The sequence below is a fragment of the Coregonus clupeaformis genome, unplaced genomic scaffold (assembly GCF_020615455.1).
Source record: "Coregonus clupeaformis isolate EN_2021a unplaced genomic scaffold, ASM2061545v1 scaf0187, whole genome shotgun sequence".
Lineage (NCBI taxonomy): Eukaryota > Metazoa > Chordata > Actinopteri > Salmoniformes > Salmonidae > Coregonus > Coregonus clupeaformis.
In genome coordinates, this window is record NW_025533642.1 from 87,501 (window position 1) to 107,613 (window position 20,113).

The following is a 20,113-nucleotide window of genomic DNA, read 5'->3' on the forward strand; positions in this document are numbered from 1 at the left end:
AGGACATAGCAAACAGCAGTGTGTTCTAACGCCTGCACTCTACTGTGAGTATTTCTCTCCTCTCACTGTGGAGTTGTTAGTCTGTTGCTATAATAGAAGTCTAAATGGCCATTCAGAGCTCACAGCATCCTTGGCATCACCATCAAAACCTCACTGCATTATCCAGCAGCCTGTACAACTCAGGCTTCAAGAGTAGAATGTCTTGTTGACCTACAAATGAAGTGGTCCTTCAGGGGAAATGGACTGCCCTTGGCCCCCCTGCCATTTAACAGCGCCCCTCTCCCCCCGCCATATAAGCAAGAGATGCTTATGTTTTAAAGAGCGAGGGCCATGCTAAGGGCTGCTCTGACTCAACCTGATAGAAGTCTAAGAGCTGCTCTGACTCAACCTGATAGAAGTCTAAGAGCTGCTCTGACTCAACCTGATAGAAGTCTAAGAGCTGCTCTGACTCAACCTGATAGAAGTCTAAGAGCTGCTCTGACTCAACCTGATAGAAGTCTGACAGCTGCTCTGACTCAACCTGATAGAAGTCTAAGAGCTGCTCTGACTCAACCTGATAGAAGTCTAAGAGCTGCTCTGACTCAACCTGATAGAAGTATAAGAGCTGCTCTGACTCAACCTGATATAAGTCTAAGAGCTGCTCTGACTCAACCTGATAGAAGTCTAAAAGCTGCTCTGACTCAACCTGATAGAAGTCTATGATTTGCTCTGACTCAACCTGATAGAAGTCTAAGAGCTGCTCTGACTCAACCTGATAGAAGTCTAAGAGCTGCTCTGACTCAACCTGATAGAAGTCTAACAGCTGCTCGGACTCAACCTGATAGAAGTCTAAGAGCTGCTCTGACTCAACCTGATAGAAGTCTAAAAGCTGTTCTGACTCAACCTGATAGAAGTCTAAGAGCTGCTCTGACTCAACCCGATAGAAGTCTAAGAGCTGCTCTGACTCAACCTGATAGAAGCCTAAGAGCTGCTCTGACTCAACCTGATAGAAGTCTAACAGCTGCTCTGACTCAACCTGATAGAAGTCTAAGAGCTGCTCTGACTCAACCTGATAGAAGTCTGACAGCTGCTCTGACTCAACCTGATAGAAGTCTAAGAGCTGCTCTGACTCAACCTGATAGAAGTCTAAGAGCTGCTCTGACTCAACCTGATAGAAGTCTAAGGAGTCAAAACAAGCTGACCAACCAGGACATTATTAGATATTGTAAACTGAATTTATCAAGATATTTTCTCCATATTTCAAAACAAATCAAATGTTATTTGTCACATGCGCCGAATACAACAGGTGTAGACCTTACAGTGAAATGCTTACTTACAAGCCCTTAACCAACAATGCAGTTTTAAGAAAGAATACCTAAAAAAAATAAGAAATAAAAGTAACAAATAATTAAAGAGCAGCAGTAAAAATAACAGTAGGGAGGCTATATACAGGGGGTACCGGTACCGAGTCAATGTGTGGGGGCACCGGTTAGTTGAGGTAATTGAGGTAATACGTACATGTAGGTAGAGTTATTAAAGTGACTATGCATAGATAATAAAGAGAGTAGCAGCAGCGTAAAAGAGGGGGGGGGCAATGCAAATAGTCTGGGTAGACATTTGATTAGATGTCCAGGAGTCTTATGGCTTGGGGGTAGAAGCTGTTTAGAAGCCTCTTGGACCTAGACTTGGCACTCCGGTACCGCTTGCCGTGCGGTAGCAGAGAGAACAGTCATTGACTAGGGTGACTGGAGTCTTTGACAATTTTCAGGCCCTTCCTCTGACACCGCCTGGTATAGAGGTCCTGGATGGCAGGAAGCTTGGCTCCAGTGACGTACTGGGCCGTACGCACTACCCTCTGTAGTGCCTTGCGGTCGGAGGCCGAGCAGTTGCCATACCAGGCAGTGATGCAACCAGTCAGGATGCTCTCGATGGAGCAGCTGTATAACCTTTTGAGGATCTGAGGACCCATGCCAAATCTTTTCAGTCTCCTGAGGGGTAATAGGTTTTGTTGTGCCCTCTTCACGACTGTCTTGGTGTGCTTGGACCATGTTAGTTTGTTGGTGATGTGGACACCAAGGAACTTGAAGCTCTCAACCTGCTCCACTACAGCCCCATCGATGAGAATGGGGGCGTGCTCGGCCCTCTTCTTTTTCCTGTAGTCCACGATCATCTCCTTTGTCTTGATCACGTTGAGGGAGAGGTTGTTATCCTGGCACCACACGGCCAGGTCTCTGACCTCCTCCCTATAGGCTGTCTCTTCAAAGTGGTAGGCATGTTGTGTAAATCAAATGATGCAAACCCTCAAAAAAATCAGGTTGTAAGGCAACAAAATAGGAGAAATGCCAAGGGGGGTGAATACTTTCGCAAGCCACTGTAGGTCTAGGCTATTGATTGATTGAAGACAAGGTCGTTTTCATTGATCTCAGTTTGTCAGTGTCAAAGTAGCCTGTCATTTCGATCATTTGTACAGTATTAAAAAAGATTCTGCCAAAGTCTCCAGTCATGTAGAATAGCATGAAATGTGTTTATATAAAGCCAAATTTGTCCCGGAACGTAGGCTACTAAAAATGTTCCCTATGTGTAAAACTTCTGTAAGTGCCTCTACGCAAATGCGATGATATGCATGTCATGCTTTTTATAAAGGTGTGTTTTTTTTTGTCATGCGTTCCGGTACCTCAGAACTCCCCAGGTCACCCCCCTCTAGTGCTCACTTTTTGGTCATTCACCTCCCGAATTACAAATTAAGCACTGTGTATATGACTGATAAAATAAATAAATAAATTGTCTCTCTCTCTCTCTCTCTCTCTCTCTCTCTCTCTCTCTCTCTCTCTCTCTCTCTCTCTCTCTCTCTCTCTCTCTGTCTCTCTCTCTCTCTCTCTTCTCTCTCTCTCTCTGTCTGTCTGTCTGTCTGTCTGTCTGTCTGTCTATCTGTCTATCTGTCTGTCTCGTCTGCTGTCTGTCTGACTGACTGACTGACTGACTGACTGACTGACTGACTGACTGACTGACTGACTGACTGACTGACTGACTGACTGACTGACTGACTGTCACCTTGGCCCAGAACCACCGGCTCTGTTCGTGCTGTGACATCATAGATGATCCCTTGTCCTCATCCTTGATTCCCCAGGGACTCAGGGAAGACTTAGGTGATATTTATAAAGACACCTAGGCTCTAGGTAAAGACACAGGACACCGGATCAGGGACTAGATACTGTAGATAGGAGGGACCAGGGTTAAGTTACTGTAGATAGGAGGGACCAGGGTTAAGTTACTGTAGATAGGAAGGACCAGGGTTAAGTTACTGTAGATAGGAGGGACCAGGGTTAAGTTACTGTAGATAGGAGGGACCAGGGTTAAGTTACTGTATATAGGAGGGGTCAGAAGGGGATGGTTAGGGGTTAGAAGGGGATGGGTACGGTTTAGAAGGGGATGGTTAGGGGTTAGAAGGGGATGGTTAGGGGTTAGAAGGGGATGGTTACAGTTTAGAAGGGGATGGTTAGGGGTTAGAAGGGGATGGTTAGGGGTTAGAAGGGGATGGTTAGGGGTCAGAAGGGGATGGTTAGGGGGTTAGAAGGGGATGGTTAGGGGTTAGAAGGGGATGGTTAGGGGTTAGAAGGGGATGATTAGGGGTTAGAAGGGGGATGGTTAGGGGTTAGAAGGGGATGGTTAGGGGTTAGAAGGGGATGGTTACAGTTTAGAAGGGGGATGGTTAGGGGTTAGAAGGGGATGGTTAGGGTTAGAAGGGGATGGTTAGGGGGTTAGAAGGGGATGGTTAGGGGTTAGAAGGGGATGGTTAGGGGTCAGAAGGGGGTGGTTAGGGGTCAGAAAGGGGATGGTTAGGGGTTAGAAGGGGATGGTTATGGGTTAGAAGGGGATGGTTACAGTTTAGAAGTGGATGGTTAGGGGTTAGAAGGGGAAGGTTACGGTTTAGAAGGGGATGGTTAGGGGGTTAGAAGGGGATGGTTAGGGGTTAGAAGGGGATGGTTACAGTTTAGAAGGGGATGGTTAGGGGTTAGAAGGGGATGGTTAGGGGTTAGAAGGGGATGGTTAGGGGTTAGAAGGGGATGGTTAGGGGTTAGAAGGGGATGGTTAGGGGTTAGAAGGGGATGGTTAGGGGGTTAGAAGGGGGTGGTTAGGGGTTAGAAGGGGATGGTTAGGGGGTTAGAAGGGGATGGTTAGGGGTTAGAAGGGGATGGTTAGGGGTTAGAAGGATGGTTAGGGGTTAGAAGGGGATGGTTAGGGGTTAGAAGGGGATGGTTAGGGGTTAGAAGGGGATGGTTAGGGGTTAGAAGGGGATGGTTAGGGGTTAGAAGGGGGTGGTTAGGGGTCAGAAGGGGATGGTTACAGTTTAGAAGCGGATGGTTAGGGGTTAGAAGGGGGATGGTTAGGGGTTAGAAGGGGATGGTTAGGGTTTAGAAGGGGATGGATACGGTTTAGAAGGGGATGGTTAGAGGGTTAGAAAGGGGATGGTTAGGGGTTAGAAGGGGATGGTTAGGGGTTAGAAGGGATGGTTAGGGGTTAGAAGGGGATGGTTACGCTTTAGAAGGGGATGGTTAGGGGTTAGAAGGGGATGGTTAGGGGGTTAGAAGGGGATGGTTACGGTTTAGAAGGGGATGGTTAGGGTTAGAAGGGGATGGTTAGGGGGTTAGAAGGGGATGGTTAGGGGTCAGAAGGGGATGGTTAGGGGTTAGAAGGAGATGGTTAGGGGTTAGAGAAGGGATGGTTAGGGGTTAGAAGGGGATGGTTAGGGGTTGAAGGGGATGGTTAGGGGTTAGAAAGGGGATGGTTAGGGGTTAGAAGGGGATGGTTAGGGGTTAGAAAGGGGATGTTTAGGGGTTAGAAGGGGATGGTTAGGGGTTAGAAGGGGATGGTTAGGGGTTAGAAGGGGATGGTTAGGGTTAGAAGGGGATGGTTAGGGGTTAGAAGGGGATGGTTAGGGGTTAGAAGGGGATGGTTAGGGGTCAGAAGGGGGTGGTTAGGGGTCAGAAGGGGATGGTTAGGGGTTAGAAGGGGATGGTTAGGGGTTAGAAGGGGATGGTTACGGTTTAGAAGGGGATGGTTAGGGGTTAGAAGGGGATGGTTACGGTTTAGAAGGGGATGGTTAGGGGTTAGAAGGGGATGGTTAGGGGTTAGAAGGGGATGGTTACAGTTTAGAAGGGGATGGTTAGGGGTTAGAAGGGGATGGTTAGGGGTTAGAAGGGGATGGTTAGGGGGTTAGAAGAGGATGGTTAGGGGGTTAGAAGGGGATGGTTAGGGGTTAGAAGGGGATGGTTAGGGGTTAGAAGGGGATGGTTAGGGGTTAGAAGGGGATGGTTAGGGGTTAGAAGGGGGATGGTTAGGGGGTTAGAAGGGGTGGTTAGGGGTTAGAAGGGGATGGTTAGGGGTTAGAAGGGGATGGTTAGGGGTTAGAAGGGGGTGGTTAGGGGTTAGAAGGGGATGGTTAGGGGTTAGAAGGGGATGGTTAGGGGTTAGAAGGGGATGGTTAGGGGTTAGAAGGGGATGGTTAGGGGGTTAGAAGGGGATGGTTAGGGGTCAGAAGGGGGATGGTTACAGTTTAGAAGGGGATGGTTAGGGGTCAGAAGGGGATGGTTACAGTTTAGAAGGGGATGGTTAGGGGTCAGAAGGGGATGGTTACGGTTTAGAAGGGGGTGGTTAGGGGTTAGAAGGGGGTGGTTAGGGGTTAGAAGGGGATGGTTAGGGGTTAGAAGGGGATGGTTAGGGGTTAGAAGGGGATGGTTAGGGGTTAGAAGTGGATGGTTAGGGGTTAGAAGGGGATGGTTAGGGGTTAGAAGGGGATGGTTAGGGGTTAGAAGGGGGTGGTTAGGGGTTAGAAGGGGATGGTTAGGGGTTAGAAGGGGATGGTTAGGGGTTAGAAGGGGATGGTTAGGGGTTAGAAGGGGTGGTTAGGGGTCAGAAGGGGATGGTTACAGTTTAGAAGCGGATGGTTAGGGGTTAGAAGGGGGTGGTTAGGGGTTAGAAGGGGATGGTTAGGGTTTAGAAGGGGATGGGTACGGTTTAGAAGGGGATGGTTAGGGGTTAGAAGGGGATGGTTAGGGGTTAGAAGGGGATGGTTAGGGGTTAGAAGGGGATGGTTAGGGGTTAGAAGGGGATGGTTACGCTTTAGAAGGGGATGGTTAGGGGTTAGAAGGGGATGGTTAGGGGTTAGAAGGGGATGGTTACGGTTTAGAAGGGGATGGTTAGGGGTTAGAAGGGGATGGTTAGGGGTTAGAAGGGGATGGTTAGGGGTCAGAAGGGGATGGTTAGGGGTTAGAAGGAGATGGTTAGGGGTTAGAAGGGGATGGTTAGGGGTTAGAAGGGGATGGTTAGGGGTTGGAAGGGGATGGTTTGGGGTTAGAAGGGGATGGTTAGGGGTTAGAAGGGGATGGTTAGGGGTTAGAAGGGGATGGTTAGGGGTTAGAAGGGGATGGTTAGGGGTTAGAAGGGGATGGTTACAGTTTAGAAGGGGATGGTTAGGGGTTAGAAGGGGATGGTTAGGGTTAGAAGGGGATGGTTAGGGGTTAGAAGGGGATGGTTAGGGGTTAGAAGGGGATGGTTAGGGGTCAGAAGGGGGTGGTTAGGGGTCAGAAGGGGATGGTTAGGGGTTAGAAGGGGATGGTTAGGGGTTAGAAGGGGATGGTTACAGTTTAGAAGGGGATGGTTAGGGGTTAGAAGGGGATGGTTACGGTTTAGAAGGGGATGGTTAGGGGTTAGAAGGGGATGGTTAGGGGTTAGAAGGGGATGGTTACGGTTTAGAAGGGGATGGTTAGGGGTTAGAAGGGGATGGTTAGGGGTTAGAAAGGGGATGGTTAGGGGTTAGAAGGGGATGGTTAGGGGGTTAGAAGGGGATGGTTAGGGGTTAGAAGGGGATGGTTAGGGGTTAGAAGGGATGGTTAGGGGTTAGAAGGGGAGTGGTTAGGGGTTAGAAGGGGATGGTTAGGGGTTAGAAGGGGATGGTTAGGGGTTAGAAGGGGGTGGTTAGGGGTTAGAAGGGGATGGTTAGGGGTTAGAAGGGGATGGATAGGGGTTAGAAGGGGATGGTTAGGGGTTAGAAGGGGATGGTTAGGGGTTAGAAGGGGATGGTTAGGGGTCAGAAGGGGATGGTTACAGTTTAGAAGGGGATGGTTAGGGGTCAGAAGGGGATGGTTACAGTTTAGAAGGGGCTGGTTAGGGGTCAGAAGGGGCTGGTTACAGTTTAGAAGGGGGTGGTTAGGGGTCAGAAGGGGGTGGTTAGGGGTTAGAAGGGGATGGTTAGGGGTTAGAAGGGGATGGTTAGGGGTTAGAAGGGGATGGTTAGGGGTTAGAAGTGGATGGTTAGGGGTTAGAAGGGGATGGTTAGGGGTCAGAAGGGGATGGTTAGGGGTTAGAAGGGGGTGGTTAGGGGTTAGAAGGGGATGGTTAGGGGTTAGGAAGGGGATGGTTAGGGGTTAGAAGGGCGATGGTTAGGGGTTAGAAGGGGATGGTTAGGGGTTAGAAGGGGATGGTTAGGGGTTAGAAGGGGATGGTTACGGTTTAGAAGGGGATGGTTAGGGGTTAGAAGGGGATGGTTAGGGGTTAGAAGGGGATGTTTAGGGGTTAGAAGGGGATGGTTAGGGGTTAGAAGGGGATGGTTAGGGGTTAGAAGGGGATGGTTAGGGGTTAGAAAGGGGATGGTTAGGGGTTAGAAGGGATGGTTACAGTTTAGAAAGGGGATGGTTAGGGGTTAGAAGGGGATGGTTACGGTTTAGAAGGGGATGGTTAGGGGTTAGAAGGGGATGGTTAGGGGTTAGAAGGGGATGGTTACAGTTTAGAAGGGATGGTTAGGGGTTAGAAGGGATGGTTAGGGGTTAGAAGGGGATGGTTAGGGGTTAGAAGGGATGGTTAGGGGTTAGAAGGGGATGGTTAGGGGTTAGAGGGGGATGGTTAGGGGGTTAGAAGGGGATGGTTAGGGGGTTAGAAGGGGATGGTTAGGGGTTAGAAGGGGGATGGTTAGGGGTTAGAAGGGGATGGTTAGGGGTTAGAAGGGGATGGTTAGGGGTTAGAAGGGGATGGTTAGGGGTTAGAAGGGGATGGTTAGGGGTTAGAAGGGGATGGTTAGGGGTCAGAAGGGGATGGTTACAGTTTAGAAGGGGATGGTTAGGGGTTAGAAGGGGATGGTTAGGGGTTAGAAGGGGATGGTTAGGGGTTTGAAGGGGATGGATTACGGTTTAGAAGGGGATGGTTAGGGGTTAGAAGGGGATGGTTAGGGGGTTAGAAGGGGATGGTTAGGGTTAGAAGGGGATGGTTAGGGGTTAGAAGGGGATGGTTACGGTTTAGAAGGGGATGGTTAGGGGTTAGGAAGGGGATGGTTAGGGGTTAGAAGGGGATGGTTAGGGGTTTAGAAGGGGATGGTTAGGGGTTTAGAAGGGGATGGTTAGGGGTTAGAAGGGGATGGTTAGGGGTCAGAAAGGGGATGGTTAGGGGGTTAGAAGGGGATGGTTAGGGGTTAGAAGGGGATGGTTAGGGGTTAGAAGGGGATGGTTAGGGGGTAGAAGGGGATGGTTAGGGGTTAGAAGGGGATGGTTAGGGGTTAGAAGGGGATGGTTAGGGGTTAGAAGGGGATGGTTAGGGGTTAGAAGGGGATGGTTAGGGGTTAGAAGGGGATGGTTAGGGGTTAGAAGGGGATGGTTAGGGGTTAGAAGGGGATGGGTACGGTTTAGAAGGGGATGGATAGGGGGTTAGGAAAGGGGATGGTTAGGGGTTAGAAGGGGATGGTTAGGGGTTAGAAGGGGATGGTTAGGGGGTTAGAAGGGGATGGTTAGGGGTTAGAAAGGGGATGGTTAGGGGTCAGAAGGGGATGGTTAGGGGTTAGAAGGGGATGGTTAGGGGGTTAGAAGGGGATGGTTACGGTTTAGAAGGGGATGGTTAGGGGTTAGAAGGGGATGGTTACGGGGTTAGAAGGGGATGGTTAGGGTTAGAAAGGGGATGGTTAGGGGTTAGAAGGGGATGGTTACAGTTTAGAAGGGATGGTTAGGGGTTAGAAGGGGATGGTTAGGGGGTTAGAAGGGGGATGGTTAGGGGTTAGAAGGGGATGGTTAGGGGTTAGAAGGGGATGGTTAGGGGTTAGAAGGGGATGGTTAGGGGTTAGAAGGGATGGTTAGGGGGTTAGAAGGGGATGGTTACAGGTTTAGAAGGGGATGGTTAGGGGTTAGAAGGGGATGGTTACGGTTTAGAAGGGGATGGTTAGGGGTTAGAAGGGGATGGTTAGGGGTTAGAAGGGGATGGTTAGCGGTTTAGAAGGGGATGGTTAGGGGTTAGAAGGGGATGGTTAGGGGTTAGAAGGGGATGGTTAGGGGTTAGAAGGAGGATGGTTAGGGGTTAGAAGGGGATGGTTAGGGGTTAGAAGGGGATGGTTAGGGGTTAGAAGGATGGTTAGGGGTTAGAAGGGGATGGGTAAGGTTTAGATGGGGATGGTTAGGGGTTAGAAGGGGATGGTTAGGGGTTAGAAGGGGATGGTTAGGGGTTAGAAGGGGATGGTTAGGGGTTAGAAGGGGATGGTTAGGGGTTAGAAGGGGATGGTTAGGGGTTAGAAGGGGGTGGTTAGGGGTCAGAAGGGGATGGTTAGGGGTTAGAAGGGGATGGTTAGGGGTTAGAAGGGGATGGTTAGGGGTCAGAAGGGGATGGTTACAGTTTAGAAGGGGATGGTTAGGGGTCAGAAGGGGATGGTTACAGTTTAGAAGGGGATGGTTAGGGGTCAGAAGGGGATGGTTACAGTTTAGAAGGGGATGGTTAGGGGTTAGTAGGGGGATGGTTAGGGGTTAGAAGGGGATGGTTAGGGGTTAGAAGGGGATGGTTAGGGGTTAGAAAGGGGATGGTTAGGGGTTAGAAGGGGATGGTTAGGGGTTAGAAGGGGATGGTTAGGGGTTAGAAGGGGATGGTTAGGGGTTAGAAGGGGATGGTTAGGGGTTAGAAGGGGATGGTTAGGGGTTAGAAAGGGGATGGTTAGGGTTAGAAGGGGATGGTTAGGGGTTAGAAGGGGATGGTTAGGGGTTAGAAGGGGATGGTTAGGGGTTTAGAAGGGGATGGTTAGGGGTTAGAAGGGGGATGGTTAGGGGTTAGAAGGGGATGGTTAGGGGTTTAGAAGGGGATGGTTACGGTTTAGAAGGGGATGGTTAGGGGTTAGAAGGGGATGGTTAGGGGTTAGAAGGGGATGGTTAGGGGTTAGAAGGGGATGGTTAGGGGTTAGAAGGGGATGGTTACGGTTTAGAAGGGGATGGTTAGGGGTTAGAAGGGGATGGTTAGGGGTTAGAAGGGGATGGTTACAGGTTAGAAGGGGATGGTTAGGGTTTAGAAGGGGATGGTTAGGGGTTAGAAGGGGATGGTTAGGGGTTAGAAGGGGATGGTTAGGGGTTAGAAGGGGATGGTTAGGGGTTAGAAGGGGATGGTTAGGGGTTAGAAGGGGATGGTTAGGGGTTAGAAGGGGATGGTTAGGGGTTAGAAGGGGATGGTTAGGGGTTAGAAGGGGATGGTTAGGGGTTAGAAGGGGATGGTTAGGGGTTAGAAGGGGATGGTTACGGTTTAGAAGGGGATGGTTAGGGGTTAGAAGGGGATGGTTAGGGGTTAGAAGGGGATGGTTAGGGGTTAGAAGGGGATGGTTAGGGGTTAGAAGGGATGGTTAGGTCAGGGATGGTTAGGGGTTAGAAGGGGATGGTTAGGGGTTAGAAGGGGATGGTTAGGGTTTAGAAGGGGATGGTTACAGTTTAGAAGGGGATGGTTAGGGGTTAGAAGGGGATGGTTAGGGGTTAGAAGGGGATGGTTAGGGGTTAGAAGGGGATGGTTAGGGGTTAGAAGGGGATGGTTACAGTTTAGAAGGGGATGGTTACGGTTTAGAAGGGGATGGTTAGGGGTTAGAAGGGGATGGTTAGGGGTTAGAAGGGGATGGTTAGGGGTTAGAAAGGGGATGGTTAGGGGTTAGAAGGGGATGGTTAGGGGTTAGAAGGGGGGATGGTTAGGGGTTAGAAGGGGATGGTTAGGGGTTAGAAGGGGATGGTTAGGGGTTAGAAGGGGATGGTTAGGGGTTAGAAGGGGGATGGTTAGGGGTTAGAAGGGGATGGTTAGGGGTTAGAAGGGGATGGTTAGGGGTTAGAAGGGGATGGTTAGGGGTTAGAAGGGGATGGTTAGGGTTTAGAAGGGGATGGTTAGGGGTTAGAAGGGGATGGTTACGGTTTAGAAGGGGATGGTTAGGGGTCAGAAGGGGATGGTTACAGTTTAGAAGGGGATGGTTGAGAAGGGAGTGTTAGAAGGGGATGGTTAGGGGTTAGAAGGGGATGGTTAGGGGTTAGAAGGGATGGTTAGGGGTTAGAAGGGGATGGTTAGGGGGTTAGAAGGGGATGGTTAGGGGTTAGAAGGGGATGGTTAGGGGTTAGAAAGGGGATGGTTAGGGGTTAGAAGGGATGGTTAGGGGTTAGAAGGGGATGGTTAGGGGTTAGAAGGGGATGGTTAGGGGTTAGAAGGGGATGGTTAGGGTTAGAAGGGGATGGTTAGGGGTTAGAAGGGGATGGTTAGGGGTTAGAAGGGGATGGTTAGGGGGTTAGAAAGGGGATGGTTAGGGGTTAGAAGGGATGGTTAGGGGTTAGAAGGGGATGGTTAGGGGTTAGAAGGGGATGGTTGGGGTTAGAAGGGGATGGTTACGGGTTAGAAGGGGATGGTTAGGGGGTTAGAAGGGGATGGTTAGGGGTTAGAAGGGGATGGTTAGGGGTTAGAAGGGGATGGTTACAGTTTAGAAGGGGATGGTTAGGGGTTAGAAGGGGATGGTTACGGTTTAGAAGGGGATGGTTAGGGGTTAGAAGGGGATGGTTAGGGGTTAGAAGGGGATGGTTAGGGGTTAGAAGGGGATGGTTACGGGTTAGAAGGGGATGGTTAGGGGTTAGAAGGGGATGGTTAGGGGTTAGAAGGGGATGGTTAGGGGTTAGAAGGGGATGGTTAGGGGTTAGAAGGGGATGGTTAGGGGTTAGAAGGGGATGGTTAGGGGTTAGAAGGGGATGGTTAGGGGTTAGAAGGGGATGGTTAGGGGTTAGAAGGGGATGGTTAGGGGTTAGAAGGGGATGGTTACAGTTTAGAAGGGGATGGTTAGGGGTTAGAAGGGGATGGTTAGGGGTTAGAAGGGGATGGTTAGGGGTTAGAAGGGGATGGTTAGGGGTTAGAAGGGGATGGTTAGGGGTTAGAAGGGGATGGTTAGGGGTTAGAAGGGGATGGTTAGGGGTTAGAAGGGGATGGTTAGGGGTTAGAAGGGGATGGTTACGGTTTAGAAGGGGATGGTTAGGGGTTAGAAGGGGATGGTTAGGGGTTTAGAAGGGGATGGTTAGGGGTTAGAAGGGGATGGTTAGGGGTTAGAAGGGGATGGTTAGAGGGTTAGAAAGGGGATGGTTAGGGGTTAGAAGGGGATGGTTGGGGGTTAGAAGGGGATGGTTAGGGGTTAGAAGGGGATGGTTAGGGGTTAGAAGGGGATGGTTAGGGGTTAGAAGGGGATGGTTAGGGGTTAGAAGGGGGATGGTTAGGGGTTAGAAGGGGATGGTTAGGGGTTAGAAGGGGATGGTTAGGGGTTAGAAGGGGATGGTTAGGGGTTAGAAGGGGATGGTTAGGGGTTAGAAGGGGATGGTTAGGGGTTAGAAGGGGATGGTTAGGGGTTAGAAGGGGATGGTTAGGGGTTAGAAGGGGATGGTTACAGTTTAGAAGGGGATGGTTACAGTTTAGAAGGGGATGGTTAGGGGTTAGAAGGGGATGGTTAGGGGTTAGAAGGGGATGGTTAGGGGTTAGAAGGGGATGGTTAGGGGTTAGAAGGGATGGTTAGGGGTTAGAAGGGGATGGTTAGGGGTTAGAAGGGGATGGTTAGGGGTTAGAAGGGGATGGTTAGGGGTTAGAAGGGGATGGTTAGGGTTTAGAAGGGGATGGTTAGGGGTTAGAAGGGGATGGTTAGGGGTTAGAAGGGGATGGTTAGGGGTTAGAAGGGGATGGTTACGGGTTAGAAGGGGATGGTTAGGGTTTAGAAGGGGATGGTTAGGGGTTAGAAGGGGATGGTTAGGGGTTAGAAGGGGATGGTTAGGGGTTAGAAGGGGATGGTTAGGGGTTAGAAGGGGATGGTTACGGTTTAGAAGGGGATGGTTAGGGGTTAGAAGGGGATGGTTAGGGGTTAGAAGGGGATGGTTAGGGGGTTAGAAGGGGATGGTTAGGGGTTAGAAGGGGATGGTTAGGGGTTAGAAGGGGATGGTTAGGGGTTAGAAAGGGGATGGTTAGGGGTTAGAAGGGGGATGGTTAGGTTTAGAAGGGGATGGTTAGGGGTTAGAAGGGGATGGTTACGGTTTAGAAGGGGATGGTTAGGGGTTAGAAGGGGATGGTTAGGGGTTAGAAGGGATGGTTAGGGGTTAGAAGGGGATGGTTAGGGGTTAGAAGGGGATGGTTAGGGGTTAGAAGGGGATGGTTAGGGGTTAGAAGGGGATGGTTAGGGGGTTAGAAGGGGGATGGTTAGGGGTTAGAAGGGGATGGTTAGGGGTTAGAAGGGGATGGTTAGGGGTTAGAAGGGGATGGTTAGGGGTTAGAAGGGGATGGTTAGGGGTTAGAAGGGGATGGTTAGGGGTTAGAAGGGGATGGTTAGGGGTTAGAAGGGGGATGGTTAGGGGTTAGAAGGGGATGGTTAGGGGTTAGAAGGGGATGGTTAGGGGTTAGAAGGGGATGGTTACGGTTTAGAAGGGGATGGTTAGGGGTTAGAAGGGGATGGTTAGGGGTTAGAAGGGGATGGTTAGGGGTTAGAAGGGGATGGTTAGGGGTTAGAAGGGGATGGTTAGGGGGTTAGAAGGGGATGGTTAGAGGGTTAGAAGGGATGGTTAGGGGTTAGAAGGGGATGGTTAGGGCTTTAGAAGGGGATGGTTAGGGGTTAGAAGGGGATGGTTAGGGGTTAGAAGGGGATGGGTACGGTTTAGAAGGGGATGGTTAGGGGTTAGAAGGGGATGGTTAGGGGTTAGAAGGGGATGGTTAGGGGTTAGAAGGGGATGGTTAGGGTTTAGAAGGGGATGGTTAGGGGTTAGAAGGGGATGGTTAGGGGTTAGAAGGGGATGGTTAGGGGTTAGAAGGGGATGGTTACGGGTTAGAAGGGGATGGTTAGGGGTTAGAAGGGGATGGTTAGGGGTTAGAAGGGGATGGTTAGGGGTTAGAAGGGGATGGTTAGGGGTTAGAAGGGGATGGTTAGGGGTTAGAAGGGGATGGTTAGGGGTTTAGAAGGGGATGGTTACAGTTTAGAAGGGGATGGTTACGGTTTAGAAGGGGATGGTTAGGGGTTAGAAGGGGATGGTTAGGGGTTAGAAGGGGATGGTTAGGGGTTAGAAGGGGATGGTTAGGGGTTAGAAGGGGATGGTTACAGTTTAGAAGGGGATGGTTACAGTTTAGAAGGGGATGGTTAGGGGTTAGAAGGGGATGGTTAGGGGTTAGAAGGGGATGGTTAGGGGTTAGAAGGGGATGGTTAGGGGTTAGAAGGGGGTGGTTAGGGTTTAGAAGGGGATGGTTAGGGGTTAGAAGGGGATGGTTAGGGGTTTAGAAGGGGATGGTTAGGGGTTAGAAGGGGATGGTTAGGGGTTAGAAGGGGATGGTTAGGGGTTAGAAGGGGATGGTTAGGGGTTAGAAGGGGATGGTTAGGGGTTAGAAGGGGATGGTTAGGGGTTAGAAGGGGATGGTTAGGGGTTAGAAGGGGATGGTTAGGGGTTAGAAGGGGATGGTTAGGGGTTAGAAGGGGATGGTTAGGGGTTAGAAGGGGATGGTTAGGGGTTAGAAGGGGATGGTTAGGGGGTTAGAAGGGGATGGTTACAGGTTTAGAAGGGGATGGTTAGGGGTTAGAAGGGGATGGTTAGGGGTTAGAAGGGGATGGTTAGGGTTAGAAGGGGATGGTTAGGGGTTAGAAGGGATGGTTAGGGGTTAGAAGGGGATGGTTAGGGGTTAGAAGGGGATGGTTAGGGGTTAGAAGGGGATGGTTACAGTTTAGAAGGGGATGGTTAGGGGTTAGAAGGGGATGGTTAGGGGTTAGAAGGGGATGGTTAGGGTTTAGAAGGGGATGGTTAGGGGTTAGAAGGGGATGGTTACGGTTTAGAAGGGGATGGTTAGGGGTTAGAAGGGGATGGTTAGGGGTTAGAAGGGGATGGTTAGGGGTTAGAAGGGGATGGTTAGGGGTTAGAAGGGGATGGTTAGGGGTTAGAAGGGGATGGTTACGGGTTAGAAGGGGATGGTTAGGGGTTAGAAGGGGATGGTTAGGGGTTAGAAGGGGATGGTTAGGGTTTACAAGCGGATGGTTAGGGGTTAGAAGGGGATGGTTAGGGGTTAGAAGGGGATGGTTAGGGTTTAGAAGGGGATGGTTAGGGGTTAGAAGGGGATGGTTACGGTTTAGAAGGGGATGGTTAGGGGTCAGAAGGGGATGGTTAGGGGTTAGAAGGGGATGGTTAGGGGTTAGAAGGGGGTGGTTAGGGGTTAGAAGGGGATGGTTACAGTTTAGAAGGGGATGGTTAGGGGTTAGAAGGGGATGGTTAGGGGTTAGAAGGGGATGGTTAGGGGTTAGAATGGGATGGTTAGGGGTTAGAAGGGGATTGTTAGGGGTTAGAAGGGGATGGTTAGGGGTTAGAAGGGGATGGTTAGTGGTTAGAAGGGGATGGTTACAGTTTAGAAGCGGATGGTTAGGGGTTAGAAGGGGATGGTTAGGGGTTAGAATGGGATGGTTAGGGGTTAGAAGGGGATTGTTAGGGGTTAGAAGGGGATGGTTAGGGGTTAGAAGGGGATGGTTAGGGGTTAGAAGGGGATGGTTACGGTTTAGAAGGGGATGGTTTGGGGTTAGAAGGGGATGGTTACAGTTTAGAAGGGGATGGTTAGGGGTTAGAAGGGGATGGTTAGGGGTTAGAAGGGGATGGGTACGGTTTAGAAGGGGATGGTTACAGTTTAGAAGGGGATGGTTAGGGGTTAGAAGGGGATGGTTACGGTTTAGAAGGGGATGGTTCGTGCAGTGGAGGAGATCTTCGTGGGCAAAACCCAGCCTTGTCTCAGGGTAGTAGGTTGGTTGTCTGTTGATATCCCTCTGGTGGTGTGGGGGCAGTGCTTTGGCAAAGTGGGTGGGGTTATATCCTGCCTGGTTGGCCCTGTCCCGGGGTATCGTCGAACGGGGCCACAGTGTCCCCCGACCCCCCCGTCTCTGCCCCCAGTATCTATGCTGCAATAGTCTATGTGCCGGGGGACTAGGGTCAGTGTTATATCTGGTGTAATTCTCCTGTCTTATCCGGTGTCCTGTGTGAATTTAAGTATGCTCCCTCTAATTTCTCTGAGCCCTAGGACCATGCCTCAGGACTACCTGGCCTGATGACTCCAGTCCACCTGGTCGTGCTGCTGCTCCAGTTTCAACTGTTCTGCCTTCGGCTATGGAACCCTGACCTGTTCACCAGATGTGGAACCTTGTCCCAGACCTGCTGTTTTCAACTCTCTCTCTCTCTACCGCAACTGCTATTTCAACCTCTAAATGCCCGGCTATGAAAAGCCAAGTGACATTTACTTCTGAGGTGCTGACCTGTTGCACCCTCTACAACCACTGTCATTATTATCTGACCCTGCTGGTCATCCATGAATGTTTGAACATCTTGGAGAAAGATCTGGCCTTAATGGCCATGTACTGATATAATCTCCACCCGGCAGCCAGAAGGGGACTGGCCACCCCTCAGAGCCTGGTTCCTCTCTACCCGGCAGCCAGAAGGGGACTGGCCACCCCTCAGAGCCTGGTTCCTCTCTACCTGGCAGCCAGAAGGGGACTGGCCACCCCTCAGAGCCTGGTTCCACTCTACCCGGCAGCCAGAAGGGGACTGGCCACCCCTCAGAGCCTGGTTCCTCTCTACCCGGCAGCCAGAAGGGGACTGGCCACCTCTCAGAGCCTGGTTCCACTCTACCCGGCAGCCAGAAGGGGACTGGCCACCTCTCAGAGCCTGGTTCCTCTATACCCGGCAGCCAGAAGGGGACTGGCCACCTCTCAGAGCCTGGTTCCTCTATACCCGGCACAGCCAGAAGGGGACTGGACACCCCTCAGAGCCTGGTTCCTCTATACCCAGTACAGCCAGAAGGGGACTGGCCACCCCTCAGAGCCTGGTTCCTCTCTACCCGGCAGCCAGAAGGGGACTGGCCACCCCTCAGAGCCTGGTTCCTCTCTACCCAGTACAGCCAGAAGGGGACTGGCCACCCCTCAGAGCCTGGTTCCTCTTTACCTGGCAGCCAGAAGGGGACTGGCCACCCCTCAGAGCCTGGTTCCACTCTAGGTTTCTTCAGAGAGGGAGAGAGAGTCAGAGGGAGTCAGAGAGAGTTGGAGAGAGTCATAGAGGGAGTGAGAGAGAGACAGAGGGAAAGAGAGAGTCAGAGAGAGACAGAGAGGGAGGTTCAGGGAGAGTCAGAGAGAGTCATAGAGGGAGTGAGAGAGAGACAGAGGGAAAGAGAGAGTCAGAGAGAGACAGAGAGGGAGGTTCAGGGAGAGTCAGAGAGAGAGTCAGAGAGGGAGTCAGATGGAGTCGGAGAGAGTCAGAGAGAGAGTTAGAGGGAGAGAGAGAGTCAAAGAGAGAGTCAGAGAGGGAGTCAGAGAGGGAGTAAGAGAGAGATGAGTCAGAGAGAGAGTCAGAGAGGGAGAGAGAGACAGAGGGAATCAGTGAGTGAGCGAGAGAGTCAGGAGAGGGAGTGAGAGACAGAGGGAGAGAGAGAGTCAGAGAGAGTCAGAGAGAGACATAGAGAGACATAGAGTCAGAGTCAGATAGGGAGAGAGAGCCAGAGGGAGTCAATGAGAGAGAGTCAGAGAGGGAGAGAGTCAGAGAGGGAGTCAGATAGAGTCAGAGAGGGAGAGAGAAACAGTCAGAGAGAGAGTCAGAGAGGGAGTGAGAGAGAGATGGAGGGAGTCAGAGAGAGACAGAGAGCAAGTCAGAGAGGGAGGGAGAGTTAGAGAGAGTCAGAGTCAGAGTGAGAGAGCGAGTCAGAGAGGGAGAGAGTCAGAGGGAGTCAGTGAGAGAGAGAGAGAGAGAGAGAGAGAGAGAGAGAGAGAGAGAGAGAGAGAGAGAGAGAGAGAGAGAGAGAGAGAGAGAGAGAGAGAGAGTGAGAGAGAGACAGAGGGAAAGAGAGAGTCAGAGAGAGACAGAGAGGGAGGTTCAGGGAGAGTCAGAGAGAGTCATAGAGGGAGTGAGAGAGAGACAGAGGGAAAGAGAGAGTCAGAGAGAGACAGAGAGGGAGGTTCAGGGAGAGTCAGAGAGAGAGTCAGAGAGGGAGTCAGATGGAGTCGGAGAGAGTCAGAGAGAGAGTTAGAGGGAGAGAGAGAGTCAAAGAGAGAGTCAGAGAGGGAGTCAGAGAGGGAGTAAGAGAGAGATGAGTCAGAGAGAGAGTCAGAGAGGGAGAGAGAGACAGAGGGAATCAGTGAGTGAGCGAGAGAGTCAGGAGAGGGAGTGAGAGACAGAGGGAGAGAGAGAGTCAGAGAGAGTCAGAGAGAGACATAGAGAGACATAGAGTCAGAGTCAGATAGGGAGAGAGAGCCAGAGGGAGTCAATGAGAGAGAGTCAGAGAGGGAGAGAGTCAGAGAGGGAGTCAGATAGAGTCAGAGAGGGAGAGAAACAGTCAGAGAGAGAGTCAGAGAGGGAGTGAGAGAGAGATGGAGGGAGTCAGAGAGAGACAGAGAGCAAGTCAGAGAGGGAGGGAGAGTTAGAGAGAGTCAGAGTCAAAGTGAGAGAGCGAGTCAGAGAGGGAGAGAGTCAGAGGGAGTCAGTGAGAGAGAGAGAGAGAGAGAGAGAGAGAGAGAGAGAGAGAGAGAGAGAGAGAGAGAGAGAGAGAGGGAGGGTCAGAGAGAGTCAGAGAGAAAGTCAGGGAGGGAGAGAGAGTCAGAGAGGGAGTCAGAGTGAGTCAGATGGAGTAGAGAGAGAGTCAGAGAGAGAGAGAGGGAGTCAAAGAGAGAGTCAGATGGAGTCAGAGAGAGTCAGAGAGAGAGTCAGCGAGGGAGTCAAAGAAAGTCAGATGAGTCAGAGAGGGAGTGAGAGAGACAGAAGAAGAGAGACAGAGAGGGAGAGAGGGAGAGAGAGTCAGAGAGAGTCAGATAGAGAGACAGAGAGGGAGAGAGAGGTTCAGAGAAGGTCAGAGTGGAGTGTGACACCGTCGTCGTTCAGCAGGCCAACAACAACTAATTAAAAATGTCTGGATTTGATTGTCTCCATCTATTCATTAAAATCATGTTCGACTCTCTCACAGCGGCCTCGCTCCGGAACAGTCTCTTAATCAGAGAGCAATCATTGAAAAGTATTGTCATTTCTCAGTCAAGGTCATTGCTTTTGTGTGTCCTACAAAATATCCTGATTTTGTTTAGTGCCTAAAGAGTACAGTTTGTTAGGAACCTTGACCATCTTTGGTTGATTAAGGAGTTGCACCCCTTCTCAAAAAACCTACACTCGATCCCTCCAATGTCAACAACTACAGACCAGTATCCCTTCTTTCTTTTCTCTCCAAAACTCTTGAGCACACCGTCTTTAGCCAACTATCTTGCTATCTCTCTCAGAATGACCTTCTTGATCCAAACCAGTCAGGTTTCAAGACTGGTCATTCAACTGAGACTGCTCTTCTCTGTGTCATGGAGGCTCTCCGCACTGCTAAAGCTAACTCTCTCTCCTCTGCTCTTGTCCTTCTAGACCTATCTGCTGCCTTTGATACTGTGAACCATCAGATCCTCCTCTCCACCCTCTCCGAGTTGGGCATCTCCGGTGCGGCTCACTCTTGGATTGCGTCCTACCTGACAGGTCGCTCCTACCAAGTTGCGTGGCGAGAATCTGTCTCCGCACCACGTGCTCTCACCACTGGTGTCCCCCAGGGCTCAGTTCTAGGCCCTCTCCTATTCTCGCTATACACCAAGTCACTTGGCTCTGTCATATCCTCACATGGCCTCTCCTATCATTGCTACGCAGACGACCCACAACTAATCTTCTCCTTTCCCCCTTCTGATAACCAGGTGGCGAATCGCATCTCTGCATGTCTGGCAGACATATCAGTGTGGATGACGGATCACCACCTCAAGCTGAACCTTGGCAAGACGGAGCTGCTCTTCCTCCCGGGGAAGGACTGCCCGTTCCATGATCTCGCCATCACGGTTGACAACTCC

At 50.9% G+C, this 20,113-nt stretch overlaps 1 protein-coding gene across 2 annotated transcripts in view; it reads right to left on the minus strand.

Annotated features, from left to right (window-relative positions):
• Positions 1–20,113, minus strand: part of LOC121555497 (neurocalcin-delta-like) — a 99,031-nt gene that overhangs the window by 54,466 nt on the left and 24,452 nt on the right. The window contains exon 1 of one of the 2 annotated variants that reach the window (XM_041869332.1): positions 1–228. This exon is cut by the window's left edge and continues 1,315 nt beyond it. The exons of the other annotated variant lie outside the window; for it this stretch is intronic. The gene's annotated coding sequence lies outside the window, so the exon portion shown is untranslated. Of the gene's footprint in view, positions 229–20,113 lie in introns of those variants that run through there. 2 annotated transcript variants of the gene reach the window in all.